Genomic DNA, 19119 nt, shown 5'->3' with positions numbered 1-19119 from the left:
GTGTCAGAACTAGAATCACACAAGACCCAGCAATAGAGACAAGAAAAAAATAAAATCTTAGAACACCATATATGAAAGAGCACCAAAAATGGGACTCTGGCCAAAAATGTCATACCCAGAAAATTGAAATATAAGCTTGAAATTTGATGAACAGTCAGATCTGCAAGCCTTTTTAAAAAACCAACCTGAACTTTATAGAAGATTGGACAAATAAGAACCAAGAGAAACACAGCATACATACCAAAGACTGATTACAAGGGAATCAATAAGGACATACTTTTATTTTTATATATTTAAATATACAATGTATTTCTAAGTTTGTCCTTTTGTTATTGAGTAGTTCATTCAAAAAACTGGTGTAAACCTGAGTATGATATGACTTTAGAGAGCAAAACACTTAAGAACACTTTAAAAAAAAGTAATTATTTAATACAAATGAGGTGAAAGAATCAATACAGAGAAATTAGATAAGAGGGGAAGGCTAGTAGATTTATTAACCTACTTTCTGTAGGAATGGGTTCAAAAGGGAACAATGCATGTACATCTAGAGTAGTATAAAAGTCTCCTAAGTTCAAAATGATTAAAATAGTAAGGGCATAGGTAGGAAAAAGAGGAAAAGGGAGGAAAGTGTAGACGGGAAAGTGAGGCAATAAGTTGAAGCGGGGTATAGAAATGTATTTGGTGGCAAAGCCATGATGGTGTAGTAGAAGAACAGACCTGTAGAAGCTCCCCCCCCGATCCCCACATGGCCCATAAAATACCTGTAAAAAATAAGTCCAAACAAATTATAGATCAGGAGAAGCCACAAAATGACAGAGTGAAAGAGATTTCAAACCCAAGACAGCCTGAAGGGCCAAAAGGAAAGATCTGTCACAATGAGCATAGAGCAGAGCCCATCTGAGAATTGGCCACAGCAAGGAAGCAACAGGAGTGGAGCAGGCCCCATGGCACGTGGAATTCCAGGCAGCAGCTGCAGTTATCAGATTCCTCAACCCCAAAATGCCAAAAACAACTTCAAATGTCAGTGAGAAAGCACTTTCACTTGCATGAGAAGGGAAAACCTTCTGGCCCTGGAAGCACCAGAGCAGTAGCAGTTGTTGCAGCACAGAGTCCATTTTAGGAGCCCTAAGCCTAAAGCCCCTAGGAGATTCATGCAGCTGACCTAGATCTCAGCACTGAGTGGAACTCCTGGGGTGAGGAAGAGCTCTGGCTGGCCTGGTGGAGCTGGTGTAGGTTATGGAAAGCAAATTCTACTTATAAATCTTGGGCAAAAAAGAGTTCTTGTGGTTGCTCCCAGACCAGAGTGCAGGCCAGGAGAGGAGTAAATTCCTCTCACTTGACTGTGCCACCTTGGAGGAACTGAGAACTTACAGGTCTCCATAGCATATTCTACTCTCAAGAAAGAACTCAGAAGTCAAATAACTGGCTGGGAAAATGCCCCCAAAAGGGGAAAAAATCAGATTATAGAAGGCTACTTTCTTGGTGAACAGGTGTTTTCTTCCATCCTTTCAGATAAGGACAAACAATGCATACTATCAGAGGAAGACCTAAAAGTCAAGGCTTCTGCATCCCAAACCTCAAAAACAAAAATGCGATGATCTCAGGCCGTGGAAAAACTTAAAAAGGATTTTGAAAATCAGGTAAGAGAGGTGGAAGTAAAATTGGGAAGAGAAATGAAAACTATGGAAGAAAATCATGAAAAGTGAGTTAACAGCTTGCTAAAGGAGTCCACAAAAAAATACTGAAGAAAATAATACCTTTAAAAATAGGCTAACTCAATTAGCAAAAGAGGTAGAAAAAGCCAATGAGGAGAAGAATACTTTAGAAAGTAGAATTAGCCAAATGGAAAAGGAGGTTCAAAAGCTCACTGAAGAAAATAGTTCTTTAAAAATGAGAATGGAGCAGATGGAAGCTAATGACTTTTTGAGACACCAAGAAATTATGAAACAAAGCCAAAAGAATGAAAGAGTAGAATACAAAGTGAAATATCTCATCAGGGGAAAAAAACTGGTCTAGAAAATAGATCTAAGAGGGAATTTAAAAATTATGTGACTGCCTGAAAGCTAAGACCAAACAAAGACCCTAGATGTCATCTTTCATGAAATTATCAAGGACAACTGTCTTGATATTCTAATAAGTAGAGGGAAAGATAAATATTGAAAGAATTCACAGATACCTCCTGAAAGAGATCTGAAAATAGAAACTCCTAGGAATATTGGAGCCAAATTCCAGAATTCCCAGGTCAAGAAGAAAATATTGCAAGCAGCTAGAGAGAAATAATTCGAGTACTGTGGAAATACAATCAGTATAACATGAGACCTAACACCTTCTACATTAAGGGATCAAAGGACTTTTAAGAAGATATTCCAGAAGTCAAAGGAAATGGGATTAAAACCACGAATCACCTACCAAGAAAAACTGAGTATAATATTTCAGGGGAAAAAATGATCACTGAATGAAATAGAGAATCTTCAAGCATGCTTGATGAAAAGACCAGAGCTGAAAAGAACATTGAACTTTCAAGCACAAGAATCAAGAGAAGCATGGAAAGGTAAACAGGAAACAGAAATCATAAGGGACTTACTAAAGTTGAAATGTTTGCATTACTACATGGAAAGATAATACTTGTAACTCGAGAATTTTCTCATTATCTGGGTAGTTGGAGGGTTTATACACACACAGAAAGAGAAAGAGAGACAGAGAGGAGGGGGATAGTACAAGGTGAGTTGAATAGTAAGGTATGATACGTAAAAATAAAATTAAGGGGTGAGAGAGGACTATATTGGGAGGATAAAGGGAGAAATTCAATGAGGAACATTATCTCTCATAAAAGAGGCAAGACAATGCTTTTTCAATGGAGGGGAAAGCAGGAAGGTGAGAAGGGAAAAGTGATGCTTATTCTCATCACATTTGGATTAAGGAGGGAATGACATGCACACTCAATAAGTCGGGTGGGGATGATAAAAGGGAGGGCAAATGGGATGATGGAGTAATTAGAAGTATACACTTTTGGAGATGGACAAAGTCAAAAGAGAAAATAGAATAAAGGGGGAGCAGGATAGGATGGAGGGAAATATAATTGGTCTTGCACAATAAGAGCATTATGGAAGTCTTTTGCAAAACTACACAAATATAACCTATATTGAATTGCTTACCTTCTCAGTGGGTGTGGGGAGAGAGAAAGGGAGAGAAGCTGAACTTCAATGTTTTAGGAACGAATGTTGAGAATTCTTTTTTCATGTAGCTGGGAAGTAAGAAATATTGGTAATGTGTTAGCGAAATCTATCTTGCCCTACAAGAAAATAGAGAAGATGAGGATAAGGGAAGGGAAGGGTGTGATGGAAGGGAGGGTAAATTGGGGGAAAGGATAATCAGAATGTATGGTGTTTTGTCTTGGGAAGAGGACAGAGACTGGGAGAAAATTTGCAACTCAAAATTTTGTGGAAATAAATGTTGAAAACTAAAAATAAGTAAATAAACATTAAAAAAGAAAGAAAATCACTCCTGACTCCTTAGGTATTGGTTAGACTAGAACAATGTGGAGAGATGTAGCTTTGGTTCAGGACCTGAAACTTATTTGTGAAGAGTGGGTGTTGGGACAAAAATTGATTATATGGGTAATGCGTGTATTTGATATTTACTTCCGTGTTTGTATATTGTTTCCTCCAAATAGAATGGAAATGTCTTCATACCAGGTGTTTTTGTCTTTTATCTCTATATACCCAGTACCTAGCAGAGTGTACAGGATAAAATAAACATTTACCAAATGCATATGGAATGAAAAAAAAAAGATGTTTAGATTTGGGGGAATGGAAAAATAGGAAAGAGACCTTTGGAGGGAGTATGCTAAATAACAGGAGACCAAGGTCACTGGTAAAAGTAAAGTAGAGAAGTTAAGATAAATAGAAAAAAAGATTTATGCACAAACATAAAAGCAAAGATCAGGAATAGAATTTGTTAGGGAACATATATATATGTATGTATGTATGTGTGTGTGTGTATGTGTGTGTGTGTGTGTGTGTGTGTGTGTATCTGCACTTAATTGTAGCCTGCTGGAGGGTGGAGGGGCAAAAAAGAATAAACTAAAAAGTGAACAGCAGAGAACAAAAGAAAACTCACAAGGAAGCAAAGAAAAGGTAGACAACTTTCAGCACAATAAGTAGCATTTCTTTCAAGGCTCTTTTGAAATTAAAATTTACTGTTAAATATTTTGAATCTCTCTTGTTTGGTTATGCACATGACATTCTTGTTTTGTTTTTTTTTTTTATTTTGTATCTGAAATCCAGTATGTAAGTTTATCTGTTTCGTTTTACTTTATTCTATTATTGTGTTCTGGTGTCTGAGTCTAAAATATAATTTTAATGAAACTCTATCTTCAAATAAAAGACTCAAGAGAAGCACAAAAATGTAGCAGTAAAGAAAAAAATTGTTATTCAATAACGTTAAACTGTTTATATCTCTGTATGGGAAAATGATACTTGTAATTTGTGAAAACTGTATTTTTATTAAGCCAGTTAGAAGGTATACACCAAGACCTAGGGTGTAAGTATAAGTAGATTATAATGTGATGATATAAAAAAATTAAGGGATGAAAAAAGTAGATTTTATAGGGAGAAGTGGAAAGGGTGAGGGAGAATTGAATAAATTGCATCACATGAAGATTCTCAAAGGATCTACTACAGTAGAAGGTGTAAAAGGGGGAGCCTTGTGTTAACCTTACTCTCATCAGATTTGCCACAAAGAGGAAATAACATATATACTCAATTGGGAATAGAAATTTAACCTACCCCATAAGGAAGTAGGAGGGGAAAGGGGGAAAAAAAGGAGATGTGGATAGAACAGAGGAAAGAAGGTAGGGCAGAAACCGGAGGGTAAATGGAAAAAAAAAAAACAGAGGGAGGACTGAAAAAAGGGAGGGAAGGTTGAGGGAGGTGGTTAGAAACAAAACACTGGTGAGGAAGGACCGGGTGAAAGGAGAGAGAGAGGACAAAACGAGTAAGGAGGGGAGAAATACAAGGAGGGAAATGCACAGGTAGTAATTATAACTGTGAATGTAGTGAATTCACTCATAAAACAGAAGTAGATGGTAGAGTAGATTAAAAATCATCATTTTACAACATGCTGTTAACAAGAAACACATTTGAAGCATAGAGATACACAAAAAATAAAGGTAAAAGCCAGAAGCAGAATACATGCTAAAGAAAAAAAAAAGCAGGAATACCAACCCTAATCTCAGATAACAAAGCAAGAGAAAAAGTAGATCTAATTAAAAGAGATAAAGAAGGAAATCACATCTTGCTAAAAGAAAATAGATACCATAGGCAATGAAGTAATATATGCACCAAGTGGTATAGCATCCAAGTTGTTGGAAGAAAAAGAAAGTGAGTTACAAAAGGAAATAGACAATAAAATTATACTTGTGGGGGACTTCAACCATCCCTTCTCAGAAAGAGACAAATTTAAGCATAAAATAAACATGAAAGATGAAGAGGTGAATAGAATATTGGAAGGGTTAGATATGATAAACCTTTGAAGAAAATTGAATGGGATAGAAAGAAATATAACTCAGTGGTACAAGGCACCTACACAAAAATTGACTATTTATTAGGGTATAAAAACTCTCAATCACATAAAGAAAGGCATAATTATGAAATTCCTTCTTTTTTCAGATTATGATGCAATAAAAATCATATGCAATAAAGGGCCATGGAAAGATACAGTAAAAATTAATTGGAAATGTTGCAATCTAAACCCAAAGAACATGTGGTTCAAACAAAAGATCATAGAGACTATCAATAACTAATAATTTCATCAAAGAGAATGACAATAATTCGATAACATACTAAAATTTTTGGGACCCAACTAAAGCAGTGCTTAGGGGAAATATTATATCTCTCGGTGTTGACATAAATAAAATAAAAAAAGGAGATCAATGAATTTCATACATATATTAAAAAAAACTAGAAAAAGAACAATTTCCCAATTAAACATAAAACTGGAAAACCTGAAAATTAAAGGAGAGAGTAATAAAAATTTAAAGTAAGAAAACTATTGAACAAATAAAACTCTAAGTCTGGTTCCATGAAAAAACAATGATGTAGATAAACATATTAATCTGATTTTTTAAAAAGAACATTACCAGTACTAGCAATGAAAAGATTGAATCCACCACCTGTGAAGGGAATATTAAGGCAATTTTAGGAGCTATTTTGCTCAACCATATGCCAATAAATCTGACAAAGTGAAATTGATGAATATTTACAAAAATATAAATTACCGAGATTAATAAAAAAATAAATTACTTAACCACATTTTAGAGAAAAAGAAATTGAAATATCCATCAATGAACTCCTTAAGAAAAAAATTTCCAGGACTAGATGTATTTGCAAGTGAATTCTACCACCTATAAAAAGAAAAATTAATTCCAATACTATACAAACTATTTGCAAAAATATGTGAAAATGGAGTTTGACCAATTTCTTTTCCCATCACAAATATGATGTCTAAACCAGGAAGAGTGAAAAGAGAGAATGAAAATTATAGACTAATTTCCTTAATGGATATTGATGCATAAATTTTATATAAAATATTAGCAAACAGGTCACAGTATTTTATGACAGGTAGAATGCACTATGTTCAAGTGGGATTTCTGCCAGGAATTCAGAGCTATTTCAATATTATAAAAGCTGGGGGGAGAGGGGAGCACAGTTGATGGATTAGAAGGAGGGACCTGCTAGAGCCCTCCCCCCAAACTCCTCAAAAAATCTGTAAAAAATGACTCTACACAATTCTAGAGTAGCAGAAGGCACAAAGTGAAAGATTATAGCAAATTTCTTACCAAAGACCAACTGGAAGATCAACAGAAAGGGTCTATTGTACCAGACTGGCAATGGAACTCACTTTGCCATTGACTGCCCTGGCATTGACAGAGCTGAATCAGGCCCTAGGTGATGGAATCACAGATAGTTGCTGTGATTTCTAGATTTCTCAACTCACAAACTACAAAGACAGCTTCGAAGGCCAATGGGAAGTGTTTCTCACCTGTCAGAGGGGAGACCATGGTCCACCCCAATCACAGTTCTAGCCCAGCCTCAGCCCCACTCCTGACTCCAACCACAAGGTGGCAGCAGCCACTGCTAAAGAAGAGGCTGCTTCTAGAGCTCTCTACTTAAAAAAAGGAGCTCTAATGTCAAGAAAACTGCTGGGAAATTAACAAACAGTAGTAAACAGACTACAGATTCTTATTGTCTCTATGAAAAGGCATTTTCTTTCATCATTGATCATGAGGAAGATCAAAACATCCAAACAGAAGAAAACAAGAAAGCCAAAGCTCTTGCATCCAAAGCCTGTAAGAAAAATATAAGTTGGTGTCAGGCCACAGGAGAGTTTAAAAAGGACTTTTGAATGTCAAGTGAGAAAAGTATAGGAAAAATTGAGAAGAGAAATGAGAGTGATGCGAGAAGATCATGAAAAAAGAGTCAACAGCTTGCTAAAGAAAACCTCTTAAACTACTGAAGAAAATAACACCTTTAAAATTAGACTAACCCAAATGACTTAAGAACTCCAAAAAGCCAATGAAGAGAACAATTCCATAAAAAGCAGAACTGGCCAAATAGAAAATGAGTTCCAAAAGGTCACTAAAGAAAATAATTTCTTCAAAATTAGAATGGAGCAAATGGAAGCAAATGACTTCATGAGAAATCAAGAAATTATAAAATGAAACCACAAAAATGAAAAAAAAAGACAATGTGAAGTATATCAGTGGAAAAACAATGGATCATGATAAATCCAAGAGAGATAATTTTCAAATTATTGGACTACCTGAAAGCCATGTTAAAAAAAAAAATCCCAGAGAGCATATTTCAAGAAATTCTCAAGGAAAACTGTCCTGATATTCTAGAGCCAGAGGGTAAAATAGAAAATGAAAGAGTCCACTGATCATCTCATGAGCGAGACTCCAAAAGGAAAACTCCTAGGAATGTTGTAGCCAAATTCTAGAGTTTGAAAGTCAAGCAGAAAATATTACAAGCAGCCAGAAAGAAACAATTCAAGTAGTATGGAAACATAATCAGAATAACATAATATTTAGCAGCTTCTACACTAAGGGATATCTATATATGCACACACACAGAAGTAGAGTGGGGGGAGAGACAGAGAAGGCACAGTGTGAGCTGAATATGATAAGTTGATAAGTCAAAAAGAACATTAAGGGCTGAGAATAATGTACCAGGAGAAAGAAAAGGAAAGGAAGAATATAGCAAATTGTCTCACATAAAAGAGGCAAAAAAGAGTTTTTACAATGGAGGGGAAGACGGGAAAGGTGAGAGGTAATATGTGAGCCTTGCTCTCAACAGATGTGTCTTCAGGAAGGTATAACATGCATACTCAATTGTGCATGGAAGTTTGTCTTACCCTATAGGAAAGCAGGGAAGAAGAGGATAAGACAGTGGGGAAAACAGAAGGAACAGAAGATTTGAGGAAGGTGTAATTGGAAACAAACATTTTGGTAGAGGGACAGATCAAAGGAGAGAATAGAGTAAATAGAGGACGGGATAGGATAGAGGGACATGTAGTTAGTCTTTCACAACATAACTGCTACGAAAGTGTTTTGCAGGACTACAAATATATAATCTACTTTGAATTGCTTCTCTTATCAATGAGGGTGAATGGGGAGGGGATAAGTGAAAGAATGTGGAACTCAAAGTTTCAAAGTTAAATATTGAACATTGTTTTTCTATGTGACTAGGAAATGAGATATACAGGCAATGGATTATCTCTCTTACCCTTACAGGAAAATAGAAAGAAGGGGATTGGGGGGGGGGGGGTAATTGAAGGTAGGGAAGTTTCAAGGAAAGGGTAATCAGCATACACACTATTCTGAGGTGGGGAGAAGGCATATATTGGGGGAAATTTTTAAATTTCAATATTTTGTGGAAATAAATGCTGAAAACTAAAATAAATAAATTAAATAAATAAATAAATAAAATAAAATTGATAAAAGAAAAGAAAACCTACCACCATAATCGATCATATCCACAACAAAACAAACAGAAATCTTATGATTATCTCAATAGATACAGAAAAAGCTTTTGACAAAATACAACACCCATTTCTATTAAAAACTGTAGAGAGTGTAAGAGTAAATGAGGTTTTCTTTAAAATGATAAGTACAAGCTATCTAAAGTCATAATGCTATTACCAAACATAATAAGTAAAAGAGATAAGCTAGAAGATTTCCCAACAAAAGTAGGGGTGATACAAGAATGTCCATTACCACCACTGCTATTCACAATAGTACTAGAAATGTTAAATTTAGTAAGAAAAGAACAAAAAACTGAAGGAATTAGAATAGGCAACAAGTAAACAAAACTGTAACTCTTTGCTGTGAATATGATGGTCTGCTTAGAGAGTCAAATAACTAACAACTTCAGCCAAGTTGCAGGATAAATCATTGGCTTTTTTATATATTATAAAGAAATCCAAAGAGCAAGATAAACAGAAAAATTCCATTTAAAACACCTGTAGAATAAAGAAGAGATAGAAAGCATTATGAGGTGCAAAATGGATAATTTTGATTACATTAAACTGAAAAGTTTTTGCACAACCAAATCCAATGCAACCAAGATTAGGAGGGAAGCAGAAAACTGGGAAAGAAGTTTTGCCACTAGTGCCAGTGATAAAGGCTTCATTTCTAAAATACATAGAGAACTCAGTGAAATCTACAAGAATACAAGTCATCTCTCAATTGATAAACGGACAAAGGATATGAACAGGCAGTTTTCAGAAGAAGAAATTAAAGATAGCTATAGTCACATAAAAAAATGTTCTAAATCACTATTGATTAGAGAGATGCAAATCAAACCAACTCTGGGATACCACATCACAGCTATAATATTGGCTAACATGACAGAACACGAAGATGATAAATGTTAGAGAAGATGTGGGAGAGTTTCAACACTAATTCATTGCTGGTGGAGCTGTGAGCTGATCCAACCCTTCTGGAGAACAATTTGGAACTATGCCCAAAGGGCTACAATAATGTGCATACGCTTTGATCTAGCAATACCGCTTCTAGGATAGTATCCCCAAGAGCTCATAAAAATGGTAAAGGGACCCACATGTAAAAAAAAAAAATATTTTATAGCAGCACTCTATGTGGTGGTCAAAAACTGGAAATCAAGGGGATGCCCATCAATTGGGGAATGGCTGAATAAATTGTGGTACATGAATGTAATGGAATGCTATTGCACTATAAGAAATGATGAACAGGAAGGCTTCAGAGAGGCCTGGAAAGATGTATGTAATCTGATGCTGACAGAAAAGAGCAAAATCAAGAGAACTTTGTGCACAAGCACAACCACAGTGCGCGAGGACTTTTTCCAATAGACTTAGAACTTCATTTCAATGCAAGGACTTGAAACATTTCCAATGATCTTTTAAGGCAAAATACCTTCCACATGCAGAGAAAGAACTATGAATTCTATCATACAATGTAGCAGATCATTTTCTTTCGTATTACGTTTTTGGTTTGTGATGTGATTTCTTTCTTTCTTTTTAATTCTTCCACATAACATGATTATGGTGAAAATGTATTTAATAGAAATGTATGTGTAGAACCTATATAAAATTGCATGACATCATGGGGAAGGAGGGGAGAGGTGACAGGGAGAGAAGGGGAGGGAGGGAAAGAAAATCTCTAGGTTGTATGGTAGTGATTGTGGAACAATGTAAATAAATGAAAAAAATAACAAAACACCTGTTGACAATATAAAATATTTGGGAGTGTACCTGCCAAGGCAAATATAGGAACTTTCTGAACATTATTACAAAACACTTTCACAGAAACCAGGTCAGATCTAAACAATTGGAAATTTAGCAACTGTTCATAGGTAGGGTAAATTAAAATAATACAAATTACTATTCTGCCTAAATTAATTTTCTTATTCAGAGCTATATCAATCAAAATACCAAAAGAAATACTTTATAGAGAGAGAATAAATAATCACAAAATTCTTTTGGAAGAGCAGAAGGTCAATAATTTCAAAAACCCAAGGAGTGTGAGATCCTTGTACTAGATCTAAAACTTCTATAATGCATCAGTCATCAAAGCTATTTGGTACTGACTAAGAAATAGAATGGGGGATGAGTGGAATCAGTGGCTAGGTATACTAGACAGTAATCCATGACTATAGTAATTTACTGTTTGATAAACACAAAGACTTCACCTTCTTGGATAAGAACGCACTCTTTAACAAAATTACTGGGAAAACTGGAAAATATTGTGGCAGTTGCTAGTCATAGACGAACCACACAAACCATATAAGAAGATAAGTTTGAAATGGGTACATAATTTCGGCATGATGGATGATACCGTAAGCAAACTGGCAGAGTGAGGATGTATTTCCCTGTGAGATCTGTGAAGAATGGAAGAACTTGTGACCAAACAAAAACGGAGAACATTATGAAACATTAAAATATTTTTGCACAAAGCCAATGCAACCAAGATTATTTCCAATAATCTTGCCGGGACACAATATTTACAGGAAGTAACTGATGAAGGCTTCAGTTCTTTTTTTAAGATAATTTATTTTTAGTTTTCAACATTTGCTTCCACACCTTTTAACTTTTCTCCCTCTCCCTGCCCACATCCCTTCCCAAGACAGTATGCATTCTGATATAGGCTCTACATATAGTTTCCTTTTAAACATATGTTCACATTAGTCATGTTGTACAGAAGAATTAGAATGAATGAAGAACCATGAGAAAGAAAAAAACAAAACAAATTTAAAAAATAAAATATTATACCTCTCTGTGCATTCAGATTCCATAGTTCTTTCTCTGGATGGGGATGGCATTTTTCATCATGAGTCTTTTGTAATTGCTTTGGGTCCTTGCTCTGCTGAGAAGGACTAATTCTATCAAAGCCAGTCATCACACACTGTGATTACTGTGTATAATGTTGTCCTGGTTCTGCTCACTTTACTGAACATCAGTTATATAAATTTTTCCATGTTTTACTGAAGTAGATCTGTTCATCATTTCTCAAAGTACTATAATATTCCATTCCGTTCACATAGCACAAGTTGTTCAGGCATCCCTCAGTTGATGGACAATTCCACAATTTCTAGTTCTTGGCCATCACAAAAAGAGCTGCTATAAATATTTTTGTACAGGTGGGACCTTTTCTCTTTGGTATGATCTCTTTGGGATACAGCTCTAGAAGTGACATTGTTGGGTCAAATGCACATTTTTGCAAATTTTTGGATGTATTTCCAAATTGATCTCCAGAATGGTTGGATGACCTCACAACTCCACCAACAATGAATTGGTCTTCCAACTTTCCCACAACTTTTCCCACATTTATCATTCTCCTGTGGTTTCATGTTAGCCAATCTGAGCCATGTGATGTGGTACCTTAGAGTTGTTTTGGTTTGTATCTCTCTAATCAATTGTGATTTAGAACATTTTTATATGACTGTAGACACTTCTAATTTCTTCCTCTGAAAAATGCTTGTTTATATCCTTTGACATTTTATCAGTTGAAGAATGAGCTCTTTTCGTCTAAATTTGATCCACTTCTCTATATATTTTCGAAATGATACAGGGCTGGTTTCTAAAATATATAGAGAACTGAAATAAATTTATCAGAATACAAGTCAATACCAATTGATTAATAATTGAAGGACACAAAAAGGAAGTTTCTAGATGAAGAAATTAAAGTTATCTATAGTTCTATGCAAAAATGCTCTAAATCACTGTTAGATATAAATCAAATAAGGTACCACTTCATACCTATCAGACTGGCTAACATGACAGAAATGGAAAATTATAACTGTTGGAGATGTGGGAAAAGTGGAACATTAATGCAATGTTGGTGGAGTTGTGAATTGATCCAACCATTCTGGAGAGCAATTTGAAACTATTCCTTAAGGACTGTAAAACAGTGTATACTCTTTAATTCAGGTATAACACCACTAGGTCCTTGTCCCAAAGAGATAATATAAAGGAGGAAGGAATCCATTTGTCCAAAAATATTTATAGGGGCTCATTCTGTGGTAGCAAACAATTAGAAACTAGGAATGCACGTCCATTAAGGAATAGGTGAACCAAATTGTGGCATATGAATGCAATGGAATATTATTTTGCTATAAGAAATGATGAGCAAACAGATTTCAGAAGAACCTGGAAAGATTTACATGAACTGGTTAATGACTGAAGTGATAAGAATGAGAACATTGTATAGAGTAACAGCAACATTGGTGGCTGGTCAACTATGATGAACATAGCTCTTCTAAGTAATACAATGATCTAAGACAATTCCAAAATATTTATGGTGGAAAATGCTATCCACCCCTAGAGAAAGAATTATGCAATATGAATGCAGATCAAAACATGCCATTTTCAATTTTGTTTTCTGGTTCTTTTTTTCATGACTTTCCCCTTTTGTTCTGATTCTTTTTTCTCAACATGATTAGTGTGAAAATTTATTTAATAAGATTGTTCATGTATTACCTGTATCAGATTGATTTTTCTTTGTTTTTTTTATTTTTTTATTTCTTTCTCTAGCTGCACATACCATCTTTATTCCTATTTTCTTTATAACTAATTTGGACATTTATAATAGTAAAAATGACATTTACGCAAAGTCATTCTTAAAATTGTATTGCTGTTACTGTATAAATATTTTCTTGGATATGCTTTTCTCAGTCTTCTTTATTTCATGTGAGTCTTTTCTTGTGTTTCTAAGATCATCATGTTTATTTTTTTCCTATTACACAGTAGTTTTCCTTCATTATTACCTACCACAATTTGTTCAGCCAGTCTCCAACTGACCAAGTATCCCTACAATATTCAGTTCTTTGCCACCACAAAGAGAGCTACTATAAGAATTTTATAACATATGGGTTCTTAACATTCTTTCCCTACTCATCTTTGGAAATAGAACAAGTAATAGTTTTTCATGGTAAGAAGGCAGTTTAATAACTCTTTGAGCATAATCACAAATTGCTCTCCAAAATGGTTGGATCAGTTCATAATTACACCAACAGTGAATTACCACCCTGATTTTTCCACATCCCCAGCAATATTGGTTAATTTCTTCAATCATTTTAGCCAGTGTGATAAGTTTAAAATGATATCTTGAGTTTTCTCTAATTGGCATCTCTGTAATCAATCATGATCTGCAGCATTTTTTCATATGACCATATATTTTCCACATTTCTTCATTGGAAAATTGGTTGTTCATATCCTTTTACCGTTTAACAACTGGGGAATGTCTCATATTATTATAGAGTTGACCAAATTCTTTAAATATATTTGAAATATGAGAACTCTGTTGGAGGAACTGTCTCTAAAAAATGCCCCCCCACCTGTTTTTCTATTTTCCTTCTTCCTACATTAGTTTTATTTGTGCAAAACTTTTTTTTTTTAGTATTGTAACTACAATCATATTAGGATTTTTGCTGTTTTTGTTTTACTAAAACTGCCTCTGATTGAATTATATAATTTGGGGCATCTCTCCCACCCTCCGATGGCCCTGTCCATTATGAGATGCTTGATTAAGGGAGTTGTTTGTAGGAGAGCTCAAGTACCTTTTGTTTTTTCTCTTGAGGCACTTGATCAGAGGATTACAGCCTCTTGCTCTAAAAAGTGTATAAATACTTTGAGGTTGAAGTTTTATTTGGGGCTACTGACTGGAAGTGTTTCTTTGTCCAGAAAGACTCTGGGAAGCCACTAAGGAGCCCCCCAGCTAAAACCAGAAATTGATGCATCCCTCTGTGGCAAGTGTGTATGTATGTAATGATCAGACATTTTACAAGTATGTCTGTTGTCCTATGATTTCTCTATATTTTCTCTGAAGTTTTGCAACCTCTTGTTGCAGGATTTTATTTATGATATGTAGATATGCTGATGGTTTATGTGGATTTATCCTGTTACTTTGCTAAAATAATTGTTTCAATTAACTTTTTAGTTGAAAATCTTTGTGATTTTCCCACTATATCACCATATTGTCTGCAAAAGGAGATTCCTTATTCTCGTTCCTTCTATTTTTTCCTCTGTAATTTTTACTCCTGGGATTTCCAATATAATATTGGTGATGGTAGGCATCCTTGTTTCACACATGATATTACTGAGAAGGCTTCTAGTTCATCCCCATTGCAAATGATGCTTGCTGTTTGTTTTAGGTAGATGCTTTTTATTAATTTAAAGAAAAAAACCTTAATACCAATACTTTCACGTATTTTAATGGAAATTTGAGCTACTCTTCAGCGAAAGCTTTTGTCTGAATCTACTGGCATAATCACACTTTTTGTAAATTTTATTATTCATGTAATCTATTGTATTACTAGTTTAACTTATGTTAAAATATCCCTGCATTCCTATTATAAATCCCATTTGATTATAATGTATAATATATAATACATTGCTGTAATCTTTCTCTAGTATTTTATTTATTATTTTTGTATCACTATTCATTAATGAAATTACCCTATAAATTTCTGTCTCTATTTTTAGTCTTCCTGATTTAGGTATAAGTATCATTTGATTCAAAGGAGTTTGCTGGATCCTTTCTTTGCCTATGATTCCAAATAATTTCTTTAATATTGGTATTAGGTGATATTGAAATGTTTACTAATCCATGCCAGTGATATTTCAATTTTTCTAGTTTCCAGGGTTACACGAGTAAGTAGATGGAGAACCTCCCCTGGAGTCAGGAAGACTAATTTTCCTGAGTTCAAAACTGACTTTAAACACTTCTTACCTGCACTACTCTCTTTGCCTCAGTTTTCTCATCTCTAAAATGAGCTGGACAAAGAAATAGCAAAATACTCCAATATCTTTGCCAAGAATACCCTTCTGTTATTACTCTTCTCTTTTTTACTATTAGGAAACATCCTGTTTTCCAGAGCTAAGGCCTTACATCAAGAAAGTTGAGTCTCAAGCCTGACATAACAACAATCTTTTGTGTTCACCCGTTGGATGAACTCTGCTATTTAACAGAACTGAATGTCCCTAAGTCCAGACAAGCAGCAACAGACCCAGACATGATGCCCTACTATGAATGCTTATTTGCACTGTTGCTGTTATGCCAGACAATTGTTGCTGTACCACATTGTTTGATTCTTTGTCTAGCCACAACAAATATATGTGTATATGTATGTACACACACATAAACATATATATGATATATATATGCATATATATATATATGTATACATATATCTTAAGGTTTAGCATCACTGCCTTGACTCTCCTATTAGAGGAGATCCCAGCTCATGTGAGGTAAACAGGGGTTAAGTCAAGTATCACACAGGTAGTAAGTGACTGAGCCCAGATTTGAATTCAGGTCTTCCTAACTCCAGGCTAAGCACTTTATCCACTATGTATTGTTGTTCCCTATCTTTCAAAGTCTCTCCAAGTTTACATGACACCATCTGTTCATCTCATCCTCTGCCATCTTCTATTCCATTTACCTTCAATCTTTTTTCAAGATCTGGTTCTTTTTCAATGAGTACCATCTTCTCATCATGTGGCGAAAGCGTTTAAGCATCAGTTTTTGTATTTGATCTAACAAGGAAGAGCTTGAACTAATAGCTTTAAATATTGATTCAATTGACCTCCTTGCCATCCATGGAACTCTCAATAGTCTATGACATTCAATGAGACATGAATAAACAATACAACAAAATCAAAAAAGTGATAAACATGGAAGAAAATGTGAAATATTTTGTCTGTAAACCAACTACCTGGAAAATAGATTGAAGAAAGATAACAAGAATTATTGGACTACCTGAATTTTACAATATCTTGTAACACACACACACACATAGACTGGAGGGACTTTAGGAGAAACTCATGCTTCAGCTGAAGTAAAAACAGCAGGAATAACAATCATGATCTCAGAGAAAACCAAATAAAAAATGGAATTAAAAGGGATCAGGAAACTATATCTTGCTAAAAGTTATCTTAGATAATGAAATAATATTAATATATAACACATAAGTAGTACATTCGGGCAAATTTATAAACACTTTAAACAAGTCATAGAGAATATAAGCAATAAAACTATACTCATGGATGACCACAAATTTTGCATCACGAACTAGAGAAATGAAACCACACACACACACATACACACACGCACACACACACATACACAGAAAGAAGTTAAGAAAATGAATAGAATTTTAGAAAAGTTAGATATGAAATACCTCTGGAGATAACTGAATGGAAGTAGAAAGGAATATACCTTTTCTGAGCAGTGCATAGTACCTACACAAGATCTGACTGCTTATTGCAGCACAAAAAGTTCATAAAGAATACAGAAAAGAATTATTAAATGCATTCTTTTCAGATCCTCATGCAATAAAAATTACAATCAATAAATTACCATGGAAAATAGATTAATTAATAGATCACTTAGCTAAATTATCTAATTTTAGAGGATGAGTTGTTCAAAGAACACATTGTAGAAACAATGAATAATTTCATTACTGAGAACTACAGCAATGAGATGACATACCAGTTTGATGGAAAACAGTCAAAACATTACTTAGCTGAAATTTATATCTCTAAGTGGTTTCATTAATAAAACAGAAAAAGAACAGATACATGAACTGCACGTGCAAATTAAAAAAAAAAAAACTAGAGAAGTACAAATGAAAATCCCAAATTAAATCCTAAATTGGAAATCTTAAATTCAAAAAAAATACAATAAAATTGAAAATAGGATAACCATGGAACTCCTTAATAAAATTAATTGCTGATTTCTTAAAACAACAATAACAACAACAAAAACAATTAAATCAATAAATCAGTGTTTAACTTCATTTTAAAAAGAAAACCAAAATACCAGTATTGAGGGGGTGCTTGGGTGCTGGTTATTGGGTCCCACCTCCAAGGTCACAAATGATGTTGTTTGAGAGGTTCACAGACCCCTCATGGGCCAAAGTACAGGAAAGGGTCATTTAAAATGAATTCACAGAATCAAGTAATCTTTAAGTCAAGTTGACAAAACTTTATTGTAATGCTAATATGGCACCTTAGGGAACTTGTAATCTAACAGGAAAGATGCTAAGGTTTATGTAAGAAAAGTAGCGGGAGTGGCCAGAGTAGGTCTGAGAGGCAACTGCCACCTTGTCTCAGAGGTCGCCCGCAGCACGGCATAGTTGCAGCTCTCCTGGGGGAGACGAGGGGTGAGGTGGCCATAGTGGAACGGTAGGAGGACCTGAACCTTCCCAACACCGTCATCACCAGGCTCATCAAGGAGGAGCTCCCCAAAGACATCAACATCTCCAAAGAGGCCCAGATTGCCATCTCTTCAGCTGTCAGAATGTTTGTGCTGTACGCCAAGTCCTTTGCAAAAAACTTTGTGATGAAAGTAAAATGAAAGACCTTAAATGCTGGTGATGTGCTACCAGCAATGGAAGAGATGAAGTTTCAGTGGCGCATTTCCCCTTTGAAAGCAGCAATAGACACAAATAGATGTGGACAGAAAGGTATGAAGGAAGTTTCTGGGCAAAAAAACAAGGATAAAGACAAAAGAACAGATTCTAAGGAGCAAGACAAGAGCAGGGAAGGTGATAATGATGAGAATGATGAAAGAATGGAAGAAGAGCAGAATGATGAAGAAGCAGTTGACAAATGAGCTTCACAGAGAGAATGCCAAGTCAGATGATAAGAAACTTGGGGTTCAGCACCTCCACTGAACTATTTGACAGAGAATTCTGGGCCCTTTTCCTCCACTGTTAAGAATGCTTCTATATAAGGACCTGAGAATACTTCTTGAATAATCCCCAAACTAGAGTTTTTCTCTTTTTTAAATTGAATTATTTTCTTTGATCGCAGTGTTCTATAATCACTTCTATATATTTTAGATTTTTTTCCACTCTCTCTCCACTCCTTCCATGAGATGGCATGCAATCTTATATAAGTCTGACACGTGCATTCCTATTAAATGCATGTGGCATAGAAGAATTAAAATGAATGGAGAAAACCGTAAAAAAAACAAAAAACAAAAAAAAAAAACCATAACATAATACAAGAGAAAATGATCTGTCTCTGTCTGCAATCTTATTCCATAGCTCTTCATCTGGATGTGTAAGGTGTTTTTTCTCA

General features: G+C 34.8%; 1 pseudogene; it reads left to right on the top strand.

Annotated features, from left to right (window-relative positions):
- The first annotated feature begins 11360 nt into the window (after nt 1-11360).
- On the top strand, nt 11361-18649 carry LOC140517392 (DNA polymerase epsilon subunit 3 pseudogene; annotated as a pseudogene).
- The last annotated feature ends 470 nt before the right edge of the window (nt 18650-19119 follow it).

The sequence above is a fragment of the Notamacropus eugenii genome, chromosome 1, assembly GCF_028372415.1.
Source record: "Notamacropus eugenii isolate mMacEug1 chromosome 1, mMacEug1.pri_v2, whole genome shotgun sequence".
NCBI lineage: Eukaryota > Metazoa > Chordata > Mammalia > Diprotodontia > Macropodidae > Notamacropus > Notamacropus eugenii.
This window is presented reverse-complemented; position numbering and strand designations above follow the sequence as displayed.